This window comes from Wyeomyia smithii, chromosome 1 (assembly GCF_029784165.1).
Source record: "Wyeomyia smithii strain HCP4-BCI-WySm-NY-G18 chromosome 1, ASM2978416v1, whole genome shotgun sequence".
Taxonomy (NCBI): domain Eukaryota; kingdom Metazoa; phylum Arthropoda; class Insecta; order Diptera; family Culicidae; genus Wyeomyia; species Wyeomyia smithii.
In genome coordinates, this window is record NC_073694.1 from 52156575 (window position 1) to 52174490 (window position 17916).

General features: G+C 37.5%; 1 protein-coding gene across 1 annotated transcript in view; it reads right to left on the reverse strand.

Moving 5' to 3' along the window:
- The window catches only part of LOC129719125 (mitochondrial cardiolipin hydrolase), a 243734-nt gene that overhangs the window by 142753 nt on the left and 83065 nt on the right, over nt 1–17916 (reverse strand). The window contains exon 3 of the mRNA XM_055670556.1: nt 14388–14418. The gene's annotated coding sequence lies outside the window, so the exon portion shown is untranslated. The remainder of the gene's footprint in view (nt 1–14387; nt 14419–17916) is intronic.

Genomic DNA, 17916 nt, shown 5'->3' on the forward strand with positions numbered 1-17916 from the left:
TCAAAACTTTTCGAAAGATCATTACCTTCGAGACTTCAGATTAGTCTAAGTTAATGGCAGCAAACTTAAATTGATGTTGAAACTGTTGGGACGGGGAGACTCTGTCCATTTTTTTTTTTTTGATATTGAAACAGAGAATATCACAGGGAATGGTTGGTGTCCATTCACATCGTCTGTGCTAGGAATGCTCGCGTGGGATTGGTTCATTGTTCGCGTAAACTTCCTTGTAACTTTTTATCAATTTTCACCGTAGAGCAGTGAAATAATAATGAAGACTAGCGTATTATAAAATTGTTACACGTTTTATCTATCCAACAATATATTGGTTATTGTTATTCATCATGTGGTTATGCTGTTATTATCGTTTGAAATCTTACGTAACATTTGTCAGTTTCTTTTGCTTTTTTACAGAATGCGTCAAAAAATCTAAGAATATAACTGAAAGCAATTACAATAAACGACAAAAAGCGAACCAAAGAATTGATTTAAATTACGATAAATTGACAAAAATAGGAACAAGATTTAGGAAAGTCATAAAATAAGTTAAGAGGAAAATTCAAAATTAAATAGGGCTAGAGCTTATTTTTTAAACATCTAATTTCTTTATAAAAACTAAAAAAGATTACCTAAACTTTGGAACTGTCCGATCATAGAGAAATAAGGAAACAAAGCTATAATATAATTTTGTTTTCTGTAATCTGCAACTTTGCAGTTTTATTGCTAGATTTCTCAATTTTCTAGATTTTCTCAGATCTCAATGATTTCTCAATGATCGGACAGTTTCCATTGTTTATGGAAACTTTTGTAGTTTTTATAAAAAAGTTAGATTTAAAAAAAAATTGTTTTTAAATTTTTTTAATAAGTTTCAATTTTTGTTCCAAAGAAAATCTTTTATTTTTTCCGGTTCGAGGTTTTGGAGTGCACCTGTATTGACCAGTATTATCTACAACTCTGCTGAAGACATCACACCGACCAAACAAACCGTTTTGGCTCTAAAAATCGATACCTCCCTAATATAGCATTTCTCAAAAATGTGTCATTTTTGAGAAAATTAAACCAATAGAACGAAATGGTAGCTTGTGCTCATAGAAACGCCTATGAAAATTTCCGGCCAAATCAAAAATCTCTTTGATATGTTCACCTGCGCTGAATATCAATAAATGGTAGAAAACATATACAGCGTCTAAACGGTTTGTTTAATCGGTATGGTGTTTTCGGCAAATTGTTGCAGTTGCAAATAAAAATTTTATCCTACCAAAAAAATATACACAGTAAAAAAATTATTTTTTTTTAAACATAACTTTTTTTCACCACGTTCGGAGAAGCATCAATGTTTACCTAACAATGTGCAATTTTTGCAGAAAAATCAGATCTGTGGAAAGTAGACTTTTTGGGACATTCAATTTATAATGATTCTTTAACCTTTTCCTCAAGAAGTTTTTTTTTCTTACGATGTATTTTTTTTTTCCTAGAACGACAAAAATACTATCTACAACTTTGTTCAAGACATAACATAAATCAAACTATTATAACTAAAATAAAATAAAAAGTTTTTATTTTTAATAATGACTTTTATGTTTCTCATTTTACCATCACCAAATTTTGACAGATTGTAGTAAACGGGTAAAAAAGCAGATTTTCAAAGAGGTGCATTTTGAAACATTCAATATTTTTATCGGAAATGATCGATCAGCGATCAGATTTTTAATAGAGCGTGGACTGCCTCTATCGCAATTTAAAAATTTCGCTGTGGAAAAAAGGGGATATCTCGAAGCAAAACTGTCAAGACTGAAATATAAAAAATGAAATATAAAAAATAATACTTTTACGTCATTCATTAGAATAAAGCTATTAAATTTGAAATTAAAAGGTTCTTGAGGTAACTCGTGTTTAAGTTCGCATTCAAAGTTGATAGCATGCGATCATTGATTTACTATGAGATTTGCCACAAAACTTTTATGATATTATCAAACATGTGTAAGTATATCTGCCTTGACCGATGCGTTCTAGTTTCCAACCCCCCGCTGGTCATCGTCATCATCAGCATAAATCGAGTTATCTCCCGTGGACTACAGACAGTTATCGGTCCATTTTCGGTTCTCGACAATTCTGATGACTGTATGTAAACCGCAGCGCGTTAAGCGGTTGGAAACTATTCCGGCGGCTGTCGTCTAGACCCGCAACAAGAGGAGACGTACGAGACGCGACCGTGCTGATAACAAAATTAAATAGAAACTGGCTCCAACTGCGCACTGCTTCTTCGAAGACGGCGGCGATGGTCGACAGTAGTTTAGCAGGAACTCTATTTTCGGACAGCAAAAGGAGCATTACGCTAAGTGAAAGCGTCAAATTCGTCGAGTGTTGTCTGCCCGCAAGATCTAGGTGGTCCCCCGTCCGTCCATCCGTAGTGCAACTGGTCGGCGACAGTGCGTAACGTGGCTCCTCGACTTAAAATAGCCGCTTCTTCGCACCAACAGCGGCTTTTGACCCTCCCAGAGAGCGCGCAATAGAAGAGCCGTGTCGAAGTTTGCGCGTTGATAGATCAAATAATTAACAAACTAGTGCGAGAAAATAGAGCAGCCAAAGGTATAACACATCCATTGGCGGCCGTTGCGCAACCCCGAGTTCAGCAAGTGCCTGTAAATTTAGTCCAACAGCCATCATTCCGTTCCGTGTCGAATGGTCGGCTGCGAAGTCCGACAAGTGCAACCCAATGCTCTGGGCACCGTCGTCGTCATGCCTTCCTTCCGTGAGGGAACACTTTACCCTTGATGTGCGCCAAGTACCCATTTTGGTTAGGTCTAGTTTGGTGTGCAACAACAGACGGGTGGGTGCGCAATGACTCCTAAGGATTGCAGCGGAGCGCACTGAACGCATCAATGACTCCCGACCTCGGCTACAAAAGCAACCGTTGAGGTTTACAATTTGCGCTGATGCGATACGAGGAGTGCATCGCCAGCAGACAGAACCCATCCTGTTCCCCCGTGTTGCCCCTTCCCTGTATTGCGTCGGCTTCTGTTACTGGGAGCATTTATTTCTGCAAATATGTTTGTTTATACCTCCCCTAGCGTTATCCATCCCCTTCCTCAGCGGCCGGCGGCTCGAAAACAGCGACAGAACGCGGACGGACGAAGAAGAAAAAAGGATTCGTCATCCAGTTGGCGTTTCCGTTGCGATTGTTTCATCCGAAAGTGTGGAGTTCAAGGAAATTTAATTTTAATTCCATTCAGGTCCTAGTGTGTTTCAGTCTCTAATTCAAAAGTTCAGAACCTCATGATGACTGCTATGAAATTATTTCATAAATTATCAAATCTACATTGTTTAATGCCAAAATTCTACCATATTATAAAACTGTTTTTAGCAATTCATTCCACAACCTTTTTCCTTCAGCTGAATGAATCAATGGACAGAACACCTGCCCGTTTCGTGCAGCTCCCGCGGTTGATGGTTTCGATATCCGTAAATCAAATCGGCTTGTAGAAACAGATGCTAACACAAAACACGTCGTCGATACCTTCCGTTCGAAAGGTGCATTTTCAACCTGTGTAGAAGACCCGGTATCTAACTAGTTGAAATTGGGCACTTCCGTAGGTACCAATTTATCAACTAAAGTTTGGAAAAATTAACACTTTGTTTTTGAATTTAATTAATTTTTATTAAGAATTCAATGACGCATACTGACGTTTATATATTGATCTTAGTTATTTTAGTTCTCAAAACCTACAATCACCACTGTTTTGTTCAAGTGTCAAGGTGTTCAAGAAGGTGTTGGGAATTCGACAACGATTTTAACCCATTCCTCGCGGGTGATGCCATATGGCATCACCTGACATATAAACTTTGATAACAGCTTAACAACTATACTTGAAATTTCCAGCGATGAAAATATTCTAAGCAGTCAGAGAACAGATTGATCTTCAACATGCAATATAGTTTGTGCCAATTATGCATGCAGTTGCTGAGTAATAAGAGTTTGAATGTTATTTTTCGATGCAAAAACTGATTTCTCTTCGCGGGCGGGGATCGGGTTAATGAAAGCTATAGTTTTGTTCAAGTTAATAAAATAAACCGGATAACCAAGTCGCGTATCACAAAATCAATGCATGTATTATGTTGAAAACGTTGCTTGATAACACCATACATTATTTTGACAATGTGGCCAAAATCCTCCTGGAGGTGAATAAAACGCTATGTGAGTATAAGTTTCACGACCATATCCAATGTTTCATATCTGCGCATTTTTTAGACTACAGTTTTTTGCTAAAATAAACGTTTTCTTGTGTAATTAAATGATCACGGTGATTATTCTGCAAGATGAAGTTGATAGTAATAAAGTTTCTAATAGAACTATGTTCAGTCTTGTGAGTTTTACTTCGAAAATCTGTGATATCATTCCTCGAAGATGATGTCGCAATAAAATTCACCCAAAAGGGACACTGATCAAAACTTATGGAGCAAAAATTAAACTGAATTGGTTGATGCATGACTATAAAATGTATAGTTTACTCTATTACACGAATGCTGTTTGAACTTAATCCTAGAAAAACAATCTTATTTTGGCGGTAAATTGATGCATGCATTTCAAATCATACAAAATGCAAGTGTTTGTTTGAAAATTAATAATGAGTGATCATTACGGTGTTAACACATCAATACATAACAAATAACAGAATTTAGTTTTTTGAAAAAACAAAAACGGATTCGCAATATTTGAAAAGGAAGAGGGTTATGTCATTGGAAGCGAGAAGTCAAATTTACGCAGACTATCTTTCTAGGGTTGAAATAACTTGCCAAGATCTCACGAGGGGCACTTACAAAGTAAGGCGACTAACTTGAAAGAGTTTTAAAGCAGTCACAGTATTTTATAAGCGTTTATGAAAGGATCTTAAGTAAATGTTCTTAACTTTTTTTAACAGACTGAATGATTACTGCCGTTCTACGCATAGTTGTCCCATGTTAATTGAAAATTGCATAGAAACTGGGACAAATATGCGTAGAACGGCAGATTATGTCTTAAGGACTGCAATAATTCTTAAATTTTTACTTGAGATAGACCGTGCCAACAACTTTGCCAGCTCAGAAAGGAATAGACATAAAACGGCACCAATTTATTGATTTGTTCCGTCAAAACTCCATACGGTATATTCAATTTCTAACACAGTCATCAAAAATATAGACCAAACGATTCTCTGCAGACTAGGGATGGAAATCGGAAGCGAAGGTGTCGATATTTGGTATCTCGATATATTGAAACGATCCTATACCAAGTACCAAATATATCGCAATTGAAGAATCGATACTTCAATATTATCGCAATATCGAAACGGGTGAAGTGCAAACGAAAAAACGAACGAAATCGTGAATCTGGCAGTTTTGCTTGTGAGCGAGTTGCATTGGTTTGTTTATAAGCATAGTAAATTTTCCAAATTTTCAAATTGATCATATATTTTCAACGGTGATGGAATCTGTTCTGGAAGGACTATTTCGGGAGCATATCACCATAACACCTGTGATAACCTGTGACAGAAGTTTTATGGACTTTGAACCAATAAGTGTAAGATTCTGTTCAAATATTCAAAAAATTCCTCAGTTTCTTAACATATCCCGAAAAACCGGATTTCCTACACTGAATTTTTTGTCGTAGCACCGTTGGCACTGATGTCAAAGTAAAGAAGTTGCTGAATCTTTTAATGCTAAAACTATCCTCGCAGGCATGTAAGAAGTAGGAAAAAAACATTTCCACAAACAATCAATTTGCGTTAATTATTTTTCATTTCGTCGATAGCGAATAACGCTGGAAGTGTTTATGACATGTAAATTTGAATTACTAGATTAGACTTATTTACGTGTGAATGTTTTAAAACCACACTTTGAAAAAGATAAAAATCGCGCTGTTTTTTTTTTGCTCGTTGTCGAACGAATTTCACAAATTCGCGTTGACGGTGTTAAAAGCGTTAAAAGAGAGTTTCAAGACTGTTCGCACCTGCGGGAAAACTTATATGTAATTTTCATAATGTGCGTGATAACAAAAGAATACTTCCTTCCTTCTTTCCTATGTTTTCACATGCAAAAACCACACAAATAAAAGCAACACCGTCAACACGAATTTTCTTCCGATATTTTTCGAGTATCAAATGAAAATATATCGATATCCGATAATATTGCTTGTTGAAGTTTGTTGTCGATGCCAAATACTCGGTATATCGAAAGAAAAGTATCGATACCCGCGGTATCGATAAAGTATCGCACACCCCTTCTGCAGACTGATACGGATGTGTACGGCTTTCGTAGCAAATTTAAATTGTCACTCTGTGTTGCACAATTATATATTTTTTTAAATTTTTTACGAGCTCAATCAAGGATCATTATCTTGTATTTAGAATCATTTTTCGATTTATCTGAGCATGAATTAAGATCAATGTTTATTTCTGCATTGTTCAAGATTTTCTTATTGGCCTTTTATGGCCTCTAAAACCCTTTTCGGATTTTTTTGAATCTGTTTCACTCTTTACTCTCTACTGTACATTTTTCTCTGAATTTTTTCTCGATAACACAACTTACTCATACACACATAATTTTTTTAATCACTTTACCTGTGCCTTTTTTTCTAAGATGAAAATAATGGAACTATTGAATGACTATTGACTTAACGAATGACGTAAAAATTAGGCCGATATCACAAAAAAGTGTAGCCAGATTGAGCCCAGAATAAAACAAGACTGACACCGAACCATATAAGTTTGTAGCGAGAACAAAATAGAAAGGATAACAAAACCAGACGAAACCAAGACTGTGATGAAATTGGATTCATCACAGTAAGACCAAAGGCAATACCAAACCAAATAACACAACAAAAAATATAAACTATAATGATTTTGAAACAATACACATGCGAATATGTTCAAAATAGGATAGTCACCACAATGAAATAAACAATAGTGTACCTAAATAAAACCGAAATTACATGCGAACAAAAAAAAAATAAATTAAAGACAAACCCAAAATAGACCCGAGATTATAACAAAATTATATCAGGGTCAAATTGAAATCGTAATCAGAACAAGAGAAGACTGAAAAAAATCAAAAACAAGTACAAAATCAAAAACGGAATGAAATAAAATGATCCTATTGTAACGGGAACAAAATAAAAACAACATTAGAACAAAATAAAAACAAAATTGAACCGAAAAATAAACTGATATGAAACCAATATAGTTTCAAACAAGAGATTGAAATTGGATCACAAAAATATCGAAACTGGACTAAATGAAGAGTATTTTAAAATTAAAAATAGTGTTCAAACCAACACGGGCACAGGAATGAGATCAAAATAAGACCATAATTAGATACTCAGTATTATATAAACGAGACTAAATTTAGATTAACATGAGAACAAGTAAAAATGAATTGAAAGTTAGACCAGACCAGATATAAGACAAACATTAGTAGACAAAAGAAAAAGGCCTGAAGAAGGACTATAAGGGTCACTATGCAAACATCCTAGCTTTAGGACTAGTTGGACCACCCCTTATGCCGTGAGACCCTCCCTGTTCGCTAAAAGTGCTATTTTTCGTCTCTCTTTTCATTTATGGCCAAAAAAGCATAGAAATAAACCAAAACATAATATATGAGAAAGTGGGTCAAGGAATCCAAAACAAATATCTATTCAAATCGGTAGTGATGCTAAATATGTTCTTTTGACGTAGGACTACGTCTATCTGAAAGTTAGGGGCGCAAAATGAAGATCTAGCAAAGCAACCATGGAAAAAAGGACAGGGTTTACACGCTTATTTCTGTTATTTCTTATCAAATTCACGAGTTTTTAACATCAATCGATCAGAAATTCTTCTATGGGCGAGTTCTTGTAACAAAAACATACGTTCAATTCAGATACACTATTGAAAAATTTGTAAATAACATGTTGTTGTTGTTGCTATGCTCGCTCGAGTGCACAACGACACGCCCACCGCACACTCTCAGTAGGCATGCATAAAAACTAGCATACAGAAGTGTAGTCTTCATTGTCTATCCGATCATGTGCAGCGCAAGGGCGGCGATTTCAAATAAAATCTCATCCGCTTATTCTATTGCAGCCTTCCATAATGGACGGACCAGCAGAGGAAACCGGCGCTCTGATATTTAGAAATCACCTTTCAAAGCGCTGGATTATGGGTCTCCAGTCTATGTGAGAAGCACCGTCATATTTTCATGTAGACCCAAGACTGCTGCTTCAAAAGGGCCTATTCAAAATGGTGACTGATTGATGAAAATTTCTATATTGTTTCGTTGGGATCATCACCGCTTAATTTTATTTCTGTTGAATTATCGACGTTTATCGGTGAGAAATAAATTAAAAGCCACAAATTTCCGGACGTTTCGACTTACTTATTTATTTTTTCAGTCATCTTCAGCGGATTCTACAAGTACATAAAATTACAAAACCTTATCTAACATTTTTTAAACAAGTCTAGCAAGTAAGTGTTAATATATAGAAATAATATAGAAATAAATTTCTATATTAGAAAAACGGCCTGTTTGATTGGAATGGTGTCTTCAGCAAAGTTGTAGGTAATAAAATTGCGGTTCTAGAGAAAAAATATATACTGGAAAATTTTTTTTCTGTGTCAAATTTTCCTGAAAATTTCAAAAAAAAATATTAAATATCTCAAAAAGTGCCTTTTTAAAAAATTTAATTTTTTACACATTGAAGATGACAATATGTACTACTGCCTGTCGAAATTTAGTGATGGTAAAATGAAAAACATCTCCCAGGTGGTCTCGAGGTACGATGCTGGCCTAACAAGCCAGTCGTCGTAGGTTCGAGTCTCGGCTCGGGAGAGACTGTTAGTGTCAGTAGGATCGTAGCACTAGCCCCGCAATTGTCCTGTATACTAAACAGTCGGCTGCGAAGTCTGTGTATAAAAAAACAGAAGGTCAAGTTCCGAACCGGAATGTAGCACCAAGGCTTTGCTTTGCTTAAAATGAAAAACAAAAAAGTTATGAACGTTTGTGTATTTTGACATTTTCACTCTGGACTTTTTTTTGATTGTTTTTTTTTCTACCTACACATAACAATGCTGAGAATCTATTACTAAGAGAATGATACCAATCCAACGCGCTGTTTTTATACCATAATCAATCATTCTTTAACTGACCCTGTTATAATTCAATATGGGTAACTTACCGGCGAACCATGTTGTATTGCCATCACCAATTTTGACAGATAGTAGTACATGTTGTCATCTTTAATGTGTTAGTTTTTCAAAAAAGGTACTTTCTTAGATATCCAGAATTTTGTGATAATTTGGAAAATTTGGCACAGACAAAAACATTTTTTACAGTATATATATTTTTCTAGAACCGCAATTTTATTACCTACATATTGCTGAAGGCACCATTTGAATCAAACAAGTCTTTTTTTCGATATAGAAATTTTTATCTATCAGTCACCATTTTGAATAGGCCCTTTCGAAGCCGCAGTCGCGAGTCTACATGAAGAACTGATATCATAAAAAGACTTCTTTATCAAAAAGGAACAACTAAGAGAAGTTTCAGCGAAATCGGAAATCGTCGATCAGGATCGATGTGCGAAGTAGCATGAAATAACTCATGAGAACTAGAATCATGAGCGGGGGCCTAGTGTGGTTGGTAACCTCTCCGCCAACCACGCTCGACGCCTGGGTTCGAATCCCACCGCCGACATAGGTGTCGATGGTTGTGAGGTGGCGTGATCCACTCACAACCAACCCAACTGCTCTAGATTCAATCCTAGCCGACACCGGGAGATTTTCTGAGGCGAAAAATCTCTGGGATCACGCCTTCCATCGCATGAGGAAGTAAAGCCGTTGGCGCCGGTCCGTTAATAAACGGGTCGTGAGTTAGGGTCCTGGGTGGAGTCGCCTCCCTGGGCGTCGGTGATTGGCACAACAACAGTGGCGGAACTAGACCGACGGAAAATAAGCGAGAATTAAAAAAAAAAACTAGAATCATGTCGGGGCATGGGCAAACGGTATTCCGAAATGACGATAAATCAAACAAAGGTACCTTATGAAACATCAGTGGCACCTGTCAGCGCTCAAAATTATATAGTGGAAGTATTTTTTTTTTATATATATGCCCAGCTGTAGCGTTCATACGCTGGAATCTTAGGCTGGGACTTTGAGCGGAATCTAACAGCATTACAGAAGAGCGTAGCCTTGTTGCTTACTTCGACACTGCAGCCTTACGGCTATCTGATAGATTCCAAGTTTGGTTTCGGATTGTTTTATTGGTTACTGTTGCACTAGGCCCAAGTTATATAATGAATGTAAGGTCAAAACCTCCAGGAGCAATTCAACCTGACAAGACCAATGTCACAGATGAACAAATTGACCCTGGACTGGAGGTTCCAACGGTAAATATATGATTTGAATGGAGAACATACCTGTTATCACCGGTTCATATTACCGATTTTACCTTACATACCACAGTAGTGTTGGCTATACCTTTCCAAGCCATCCAACCGTTGGTATTTATGTCGGCAGTCTTCCTCGTGTTCTTGGTCGTTCCTCCTCACGTCTGCTACCTTTATTCATGCCGTCATCTGTCCTCGATCGCTCTCTTTGACATGTCCCATGCAAGACCGTTCGCGTTCCTGCCCTATGTCACGTACCTGGTTCTTTTCGTTGTTCTACTGCGGCAATTTTCATCTCGCAGCCGCAGAACGATAAAAAAAAGAGAGAAGGGAGTGGATTAACAACAAAACCAAACAGTACAATCAACACACATCCAGATTTACGCTGTCAACATATTTTAAACCCTTTAACCACCCATAGACGCAAGAGAGTCATTCTAGCAGAAAAAGGGAAAAACGTACAACTGATAACGAATTTCTTTATTCCACTGGGTCAGAGCACACCCGCCCCTGGAATAAAGAAACGACCCCGCAACTCACGACGCAAGCAAGAAAGACATGCCAGACAGCTGTCGACGTTCAATGCATGGGGCATTGGTATACCGAAATTAACAAAAGTTACGATGCGCGACTAACTATTTTTGAGGTGCCAAATGCGCGATAATGGGTCGAATCAAAGAGAAAAAAGAAACGTTCCGACAGCAGTCAGATTGTAACTGGGATTGACATATGGGAATAAAGAAATTCGCGCAGTCAAAATAGCTGATATTTAGTGAAGAAAAAAAACACACACACACATGTATATATATAGAAAACCGATAATATGAGTAGTAGTAGTAGTTGTGAGAGAAATCAGAAGGGTTAGTAACAGCGTTGTTAAACTCGCTCGCAAAAAGCATGCGATACTCCAAGTGGCGTTCTCGCCGCTACCGAAATCTCACACTAGAGATACTCCTGTCGTACTGTTTCTCATTCTCTTTTCCTTTTTTCATTTCACACTACCGAGCGTAGATGCTTGCGAGTTTTCCCATAGGCCGACACGCACTCTCGCTCGCGTACTTTCCCACTCGCGTGTACCTCCCTTTCTCGCGAGCACAACCGTCAAGACGCATTATGACGATACGGAGTGACAAGGTACGACAAAGCGGAGTGGCGAAAAAAATATTTCGATGGGTAGGCAGGGATGCCACATATACAGATTTTTCAGTACTTATACAGATTTTTGCGTATTTTTTATACAGATATCTGTATATACAGATTACAGATTTTCTGGAAATAGTACAGAACTATACAGATTTTTTTTTTTTTTTTGATTTTCGTGGATCGCGAAACAAACTTTTCGATATAGTTGAAAATCGAAAAAGAACTCAAATGCTATTGAGCGTATTGGAGGTTTCATTATATTTATTTGTTACGCATAAACGTGTGCATAATTGTGTTTTTATTTCAAGGGATATGTCCAGTACATATGCAGATATTTATACAGATTGAAATACCACCAAGGTGATTTTCTGAGATTCGAAATACAGTTGAAATTGTGGCATCACTGCGAGTAGGTGGTCGAATATCATACACGTTCAAGCATGCGATTCTATATAGATTTATCACCCCACTTTCGCTCGACGGTGCACGATGCAAAACTGCTTGGTACAGTTTAGCGATGGACAAGCCGCATGCGTGAGTCGTTGAACGAAGCATTTTCGTTTTCGGGCACATTTTTTCAAGCACTCCTAGTCAAGTACTCTTATTCGAGTACTCGCGTATTTGGCGTGAGTAAAAAAGCAAAAGAGAATTCGCGAGCGGCTGTATGCTGGCTGCTGCTCTGGCAAATGCATGGATAATAAAGAGTTTCTCGAAAGTGTGTGTGCGAACGACTGGAGAAGCGTAGCACACATCTCAGTCTCGAGCAGAAAGGAGTGGATATGTTTTGCTTCTCGCTCGTTTAGCAACGCTGGTTAGTAATGCTACTTTATATCTATGAGTGCAATGGGTGGACGTCAGTCACGAGGTTTTGTTAGTAATGTTAGGGTTAGTATAAACCTCGCTTAAGCCCTACCGACCCCGCCAGAATTTAGTTTTGTTAGGTCATGCGAGACTAAAACCAGCGGTGTGATAAGTCAAGCGTAATCAAACACAACGAATGCTATTAGGGTGATTATTGAATATTGAGTTGTTACTATTATGTTATTACTATATTATTATTTATATTATTCAGCTGGGCATAAAAAATAAAATAAAAAATTATTATTTATATTATTAGTTGTCTAATCAAAAATTGCGTTAGGAAATACGCTTGACAGATCACCGTCAAGTCCTCCACCCATGGGTAGGGAAATTATATAGTGGAAGTAATTGATATTTTTCTATTACTTGTCAAAATGATACCATTAGTGGTGGAAACTACGCAAAAATCGTATAATTGAATTCTCCTTTTTTTACCCTGTACGCTATTAACCCTCTATTGCCCTAGCCCACCTTTAGATGGGCTCCGGTGAAATCACTATAAACCGTTATAAACATTTTTAAAGAATTTATTGAAGAATTATAGTAATTTTACTGAAGCCCGTATAAAGACGGGCTTGGGCACTATAGAGGGTTAAAGTTATCAGAAAATAAGCTAAAATATACTATAACTTTGTAAGGAAGAATCCTGGAGATATGTATCCTTCGACAAAAAGTGTGTTTTGTATGCTCCAATGCTTCTTTGAAACAACGTTTACTTGTAAAATGTAACTCTGTACCAAATGAAGATTGGAATTTTGTTTCTTCAGCAAAGTTTCATATTTTTACATGTTTTGAAACTTTTCCAAATAAATTATTTTCTCCTAACATAAAAATAACGTATTTTTAACATATGAAAACCAGATTTAATACGACTAAAATGATGGTGATTACTGATTACTGCGTTATTCCATTTTTCATATATTAAAAGAGAAGATATTGCTCTATTTCACAGCCTCCGAATCGTTCACTCTATACACTGCTTTGTCAGTTTTATCATCATTCGTTTTTATTCTTCCTCGCCGAATTTCTAGCTGTGTGTTCCTATTGCATATGTCTTGTTTTATGAACTTTATTAGCTCATTTTCTGGAAAGGGTAACTAAGGTTCATATCTGTTACAATTTACTAGTAGTTGAGAAAGAAAATATATTAAAAGCTAAAATTTCTCGACTGTTCATAGAACGCAGAATTAAAAATAATAAAATCTAACGGTTTCACAAATTCATATACACAAGCATTAGACTTTCTTAACTATGTTGAAGCTAAAAAAATGCAATGAAGAAAAACGTTATAAACTAACATTTTATTGTTTCTTCGTTTGTATCATGAACTTATGTTTTATTGAACTATACAAGTTCATCATAGGGTAATCGCTTCATTATTCATCTCAACAGGTTGGTGCACCTATATTCATCTTATTTCTCTCATTTGTCCAATTTACCGTCAAATTTCTATAAATTTTTGAAAGTAAATCTATTTGCTTCTCGATTCTCTGAAAGTTTTACGTTGGAAATATGGTAAAATTTGACGCCAAATTGATCAAAAAGGTGTGATGAGATGAATATAGGTACTGAGATGAATATAGGAGCGGTTACCCTAATACTCAAAATATTAAATAGAAAGAATCCAAAAAAAATTAACATTTCGCCGAATTTAAATTTTTTTCTAACCATTATAAAATCGAACAAGCGCTTTTTATTTTAGATCGATAATTTACAAAATTTTGTATAGATACAATGTATTATTTTAGAAATTTTTGTCAATCGTATATTTATCTATTCATTCAGAATTCTGTCTATTTATTATTAGCATTTTGTTTATTTATTATAACCATCGCTCACCAAATTGAATTATTAGTTTTAAGCGAGGATGCTGCCAACTTCATTGATGAGTGACGTGATATCCATCTGTGTATTTTCGTCTTTAATTTGAAACTCCTTAAGATTAAATGGTAAAAAACGCATTCAATTTGATAATGAGGTTTATACTTACATAACATATTGAAGTCAAGAGCCCTTATTGTCTGAAATGAAAGTTATAAAAGGAATGATTAATTTAACATGGTCAGATTTATCAGTAAAACTAGAGTAAAAGTCAAAACCACTCAAACCTCGAATAATTAATAATCATAATATTGACCATGTATACAACATTTAATCATAAGCATTTTCACAGTCCCAATTGAAATCTCGGGTTGGGGTCTCAACAGAAGCTTGCAAATAAAGTGGCAATAATTTATCGTGTAAATTTACTGCTCGTCGCAAAACGCCAACTACTATCAGGCAAACCCCGTTCCCGTCACGTGATAATTTTTGGAGAGAAAGTTTACCCGTTTTTTCGGTTCTGTGGTCACCTCCGGGAGCTAGATTGTCGAACCGTGAACAACCGCAAAAGCCTACTTGTCAGTAATACTGTTGATAGTTAATACGTGCGACCCCGCATCGAGTTCCCTCTTTCTGTTTAATTCGCTCAATTTTTCCGTTTATTTTTAGTCAGTTTGTAGCGAGCCATGTTTCCCGATAAGATTACGTAACAATTTGGGATAACATTGAAATGCGTAAATCAAGTCCCCGATCGCCGGCCGCCCCGCAGCAGCAAGGGGGAGAAAGGTGCACACCAAAACAGAAAATAAATTCAGAACAAAACAAAATCATTTCAGCTTAAGATTGTTGTTCGCTTCTGCGATGCAAGGAAAAACAGTGAAATGACGACACAGGGGAAAAGTGAATTAGGCCCAACAGGTGCGACCATCGTGACGACGTAGACGCCGCCGCCGCCGACGTGCAAGTCGAGGGCTACGCTCCGAAAATGAATTGAAATGAGCGGAAAAATTAACGATCTGCGGCTTTTAGGACGTAATGAAGCTGCCGGGTCTGGCAGCCGGCCTGATGCCAGTCAATTATTATGAAGATATCGCTTCGAATCATTGCTCCGGCTGCACCCGCATCGTATCGCATCGCGAGTGGGTAGGCGGAAAATTTTCCCCTCTGCCGGGTGATGCGCCGTGTTTGTGCGAGGGGGAAAGCCCCCGGTACGATTTTCACGATGCATTGCGGCGTCGCCGTCGTCATCATCATCGCAGACATCGGTCACAGTGGCCTCAGTGTCGGAGGTTACTCCACAGGGTTAGGAAGGGGAATTCAAGAACATATCACTGCAAAGAGTTATTACTGCTGGGTGTAATAGAATGAACCCTTTGATTGTATATTTTGACAGTTCTGCTCAGCCGGGCTAATGGGAGGATATTAATATTCGGTAGACCAGTAAAATGACTAACTCTGGCTTGAATCGGGGTGATCGTACTTGTCAGCCAATTTGCTTAGTACGACAGTTTACCGAGATTGGATCAATTGTCGGTATTTCAACATATCTGACAAACCTTGTATCATTCCATTTAGTTCCACTCGATTGACAATAGTATAAACAAACAAACAAACAAACGAAAGTGGTTCAACCTTCTCTTTGATCGAAGACCGATTCGATAATAGAGTGGATACCTACCTGCATGTGCACTTTCACTCAAAAAATAAAAAGTTCTTCGCCATTCATCGAATCACAAAGGCGGCGGATCAATTGGTTCTGCTGATCCAATTGGATGCGGACATCAGCAGCTATCTGTACCCAACTATCCTACTGTTAAGCACTTTTTGATAACAATGGCCGCGGTGGATAGGTGAAATAAGGTTTCCGTCTTTATCGGTCGTCTCGACCGCCGATTGGGTCGATTTGTGTTCAGTTGGCCGTGCCAGAATGAGCCAGAATTAGACGAAGAATAAAAGTTTCGACTGTGGGAAATTTAGAAGCGGTGCTTTTTTATCGTCTGTAGCAAAACCGATTATTTTTACCGTTTGCTGTTTTTTTTTTCGTTGAGACGAATTGAGTCATAATATTTTATAAGATGTGATGTCTTTCTTGACTGTTTTTTTTTTTTTTCATTTTTTATGTTGATGCTTAACATAGTTTTCAGAAAGAACGATTACAATATTGGGATAATAAATTTAAGAAATTGAATTTCTATATTTATTTTCATATTTGTATAATTGCATAAATTGGATCTTGAAAATTCTAGAGGACATTTTTAAAATAAGTTATGTATTCTCCATGAAATTCGTGACTTAATTAATACTCATCATCTTCTCGTTCGGAACGTAGGCAATGAATGGGTATATTCAAATTGTTCTTCGATAACTATATACTACATGCTTTTATCTTCATAAAGATGAAATTCTTGTGCAATATGGATGTTTCACGAGAGTCGTACCAACAAAGTGAATAAACAAAACAAAGTTTCATACAGTAAACTGCCGTTCTGCCGATAGTTGTCACATATTTATAGGAAGTTCATGTAAATACTAGAACGTTTTTGTGGTTCCGAAAACACACCATTCACTAGAAATACAAATTTAAGCACTTTGGAAAAAAAGTAGTTGTATGTAACTTGCTTGTAGAAATTTCAAATCTATAAGCCCTAAAATTATTTGTTCCGGGTTTGGAAAAAGACGTTCATAAACAATAGTCAGTGAATTCCTCCAGTAACTTTCCGAAGCAACAATATATTTGCATCGGAACAGAATTTAGTCCGTTCAAAGCTCCGTTGAAAATCGACTCCGAGAAGTGTTGCACGGTTTCAGCTGAGTGCGCATATCAGCGGCCGGAATCCACGGCCAACCAGCAGAAACCGAACGCCCCGATATCGTCGTCGTCGTATTCGATTGCCGGCTGGGAATGTGTAATCGCTAGCTTAGCGTCGTTAACCCTAAAATTGATATTGCACTTCACTTTGTTCGCGGGAATTCGATGACCATCATGAAATTTGACATTGAAATTGACTTCGCACTGGCAGTAGGGCGCGCGAAATGAACAGAAAAAACAACACACAAGCTTGTTGCATCCCCTGCACCGAACTGGCAGCGGCGGCGGCGGCGGCGGTCAGTTGTATCCGTTTAGCGGTCAAGCTTCGGCGGTTCACTATCACCGTCGTTTGCCCGCGCGAGCGTAAGCAAATTCCACTGCTCGTGTGGAACCTATTTCTGATAACCTCTTCGTGCCCCGTGCAAGGTTTCACCGGCACAAATGCCTGCGCCTGCAGTTTGTGGATCCGATCCAGTTGCCGTGGCCGTTTGTTGGTTATTTGAGAATGTTTTCCTTTCCGTTGCACTGCAGTTGCATTACATAGTTGCAATATCTGCAAGCTTGTTACACTTGAACCTGTGTGTCCTGATACGTGATGATGATCGCACAAAACGTGGCAACTTGTTCAAAACCATAAACGGGTTGGTTTCGAAGTTCGCGGCCAAACCGAATTCGGTCCCACCGCGTCCGGAAACACCTGCTGCCGGTTTTAAATCCCGGCAGCTGTTGCGCACTGCTGCCCTATCCATGTTTCCATCCACCATACACATACACCAAAAAAACCTGTTTAAATTAAATCGACAAGCCAGCATTCGCGGTCATCAAGACTTTCGCATCCCGCATGCATCGTCCTCTCATGCTGGCATCATTTATTCCGAAGAAAAACCGC